Below are 3759 nucleotides of genomic sequence, written 5' to 3' on the forward strand. Positions count from 1 at the left end.
GAGAGAGAGAGAGAGAGAAAGAGAGAAAGAAAGAGAGAAAGAGGGAGAGATGAAACTAGCGAAAAGGGAGACGAGACTAATGTCCTCCTCATTTCGTTTTTCCCTTCTCTATTTCCTTTTTTTCGCTTGTCCTATCTTCCTTTTTCGCTCTCCATTCTTCACTTTTCCCCCTTTTTCCCTTGTTTCTCCACTTCCTTTTTCTATTTTTCTTATCTTTCATATTTATCAACCTATCCTTCCCGTCATCATCCCTCTCTATTTATCCCATTCTCTCTCTCTCTCTCTTTCATCTCCCTATCCTCTTTCATATTTTCCCTCTCTCACTCTCCTCCCCTTTCCTCTTTCGTATCTTGCCTTTCTTCCTTCATCTATCCATATTTTTTCCTCCCCTCCTTCTCCTTCCCCTATCCGCTCCTCTCCCCTTCTTCCTCCATTCGCCCTTCTTTTCCACTCTTCCTTTCCCTTCACTTTCGTCCTTTCGTCCTCTTCTTGCATTTCAACTCTCCCTCACTCCTCCTCTCCTTCCTTCCTTTCCTTTCCATTCCTTTACGCTCCTCTATCTCCCTCATTTTCATCCCTTTGTTTCTTATCTCTCCTACCATCTTTCCTATCCACCCTTTCCCTTCTCCCCTTCTTCCTTCCTTTACCTTCTCCCCTTTTCTTTTCACCTCCCCATATTCTCCCCTCTCCCATTATCCTCTTGTTTCTCCTTACACTCACTTCTCCGTCATCTCCCCTCTCTTATTTTCCTCTCATCTCCCCATGCTCTTCCCTCTCCCATTTCCCCCCATCTCCCCGTAGTTTCCCTTCTCCTATTCCCCTTCATCTCCGCTTGTTTCCTCTTATCACCACGTTTTTCCCTACTCCCATTACCCTCTCATCTTCCCTCATACTCCTTTCTCCCATTTTCCCTCATTTCCCCTCTCCTTTTTCCCTCTCATCTCCCCATACCCTCCCCTCTCCAATATACCCGCATCTCCCCATGCTTTCTCCCATTCTCCCTCATCCCCCCATATTCTCTCCTCTCCCATTTCCCTCGTCTCCCCTTGTTCCCTTTCATTTCCCCATGCTCTTCCCTCTCCCATTTCCCTCATCTCCCCTTGTTCCCTCTCATTTCCCCATGCTCTTCCCTCTCCCATTTCCCCTTATCTCCCCTTGTTCTCCCCTCCCCACACTTATGGCCGATGTCCACTGTCGGACAGCGAAGTAGGGAGAGGTTCCTGCCCTAATAACATTAAGAAATTTATTGCTTATCGGGTCCGCGTTCCATATGGATAATGAACTAGCCGCTGTATAAAGTTATGGACCATTGCTATTACTAGTCTGTAACTCCCCTCCTCCATTCCCTCTTTCTCCCTTCTTCTCTGTCTCTCGTCTCTCTCTTTCCCTCGGTCGCTTTCTTTTTTTCTGTGTCTTAGTCTTTGTCACTGATTTCGTGCCTGTCTTTCTGGATGTCTGTTTGATTCTCCTTTCTCTGAATCTATTTGCTCTCTCACTTTCTCTCTCTCTCTCTCTCTCTCTCTCTCTCTCTCTCTCTCTCTCTCTCTCTCTCTCTCTCTCTCTCTCTCTCTTCTTTCCTATCTACTCACCTTCTTACTACTTTTCTCTTTACGATCATTATCTGTTTCATAACGTTAATTTCTGCTACCTATTCAGTGTTATGTCTAGCCATATTATTTGTCTTTTTCCACTACTTTGAACTTTACAGGTTTATGGTAACGCAACTGTCTTCATGTGGTCGTAATTAAGGTTATATTGCATATATACTTTTGTATCAATGTTACTACTTTTCGGACACTATCATAACAAATCATTCATCACAAATTGTCACGCTATATTTTTTTTCGGATAAAAAAATGGTTGTGATAGTATAAGCATGAATTGATTCACTAAACATCTGATGAGTAAGGATTAAAAACACAATAATTATCGAATATTCAAGCCTGATATATGTGTGCGCCTCTCTCGCCGCCGTAATAAATCGGATTCCAGTTCTCTCGGGTTATTTGATTATCCCAATCATTCAGTCGAGACTAAGTCAGCACCGTCTTAATTTTCTGTTATAAATACCTCCCAATTCTAACGTGTATCAGAAGTGAGATATAGACTTTTTTCTTTCCCTTTTCCCTTTTTTTTTATAGGGGAGGAAGGAGTCTTAAATCTCTTCCTTGTCTCTATCGCTCGAATGCGTAAGACATTTAGCTGTCATTTTCTCTGAATTATATAACACCTAACCAATGCATTTTTTTTACAAAGTTTCATGCATCTATTTCTTCAAATGTCCAGAAACTTGAAATTACTGAAAAAAAAAGATAAAAGGAGGACAGCAAACCTCTCTTCTGATGAGATCGGCGACACGACCCTGAAATAAATATCTCTCATTTAGCCCTTCATTGCCCCCTTCGACGTGGAGATATTTAACCAATCTATGCTGATGGCCTTCTTAGTGTATTGTTAAATCAGGGTTGAGTTATAGACGTACACAGCGAAGCCAGACGAAATGATAACGATTTTTCTTTTTTTTTTCAGATATGACGAAAGGTACTATGGTGACTTTAGATACATAAATGAAAAAATATTTGGTGGAAATATCACTATTTGACTTTGGATACATAGAATGAAAAATGTTTGATGGAAAACTCACTATTTGACTCTAGATATACAGAATGAAAAATAATTCGATGGAAAACAAGCAATAAAATGTTTGCGATATTTTTGTGCAACTTTTTCAAAGCAGATTGTAAATTATGAAGCTTTCGTCATAATTCCGTTAACCAATAATGCTTACAATGGTTTTCTCAAGGATACTATTATACCTTAAACAGATGATGAAAATAATGATTATGGTGCTAAGGACGATGATGATGATCATCATCATTGCAATCATCATCATCATCATACTACTACTTCTAATGAAGATGATGACAATGACAATGACAATAACAGTGAAAACGATGACGATGACGAGGATGATGACGAGGATGATGATGATGACGATGACGAGGATGATGATGATGATGACGATGACGATGACGATGACGATGGCGATGATCATGATCATGACGATGACCATGATGATGATGATGATGGTGATGATGATGATGATGATGATGATGATGATGATGATGACGATGACGATGACGATTCACGCCAAAGAGAAAGAGAAAAAGATATATATATATATATATATATATATATATATATATATATATATAGAGAGAGAGAGAGAGAGAGAGAGAGAGAGAGAGAGAAAGGGAGAAAGAAAGAGAGAGAGAGAGAGAGAGAGAGAGGGAGAGAGGGAGAGAGAGAGAGAGAGAGAGAGAGAGAGAGAGAGAGAGAGAGAGAGAGAGAGAGAGAGAAGAGAGAGGAGAGAGAAGAGAGAGAGAGAGAGAGAGAGAGAGAGAGTCAGAGACGTCTATGTAACGTAAGCATAAAAAAGTGTATATGTATATATATATATATATATATATATATATATATATATTATATATATATATATAAACATATATAAACACGCAAATGCAAATACGAAGAGAGCACAATAAATAAAAATACGGCAAAAAGGCAGGCCAGGCAAAAGCAGATACTCCACGAGTCTCCATTTCTATTACACATGTCTCTTGCATTACTGGATTGTGTTTTGGAAAGCGATATCGAAACTGATAACATGGTACCTTGATAAGGAGGAAGCGAAGAGGAGGGAGGAGGAGGGAGAAGGAAGGCGAGGGGGAGGAAGAGGGAGAAGGAAGGCGAGGGGGA

This window comes from Penaeus monodon, chromosome 10 (genome assembly GCF_015228065.2).
Source record: "Penaeus monodon isolate SGIC_2016 chromosome 10, NSTDA_Pmon_1, whole genome shotgun sequence".
NCBI lineage: Eukaryota > Metazoa > Arthropoda > Malacostraca > Decapoda > Penaeidae > Penaeus > Penaeus monodon.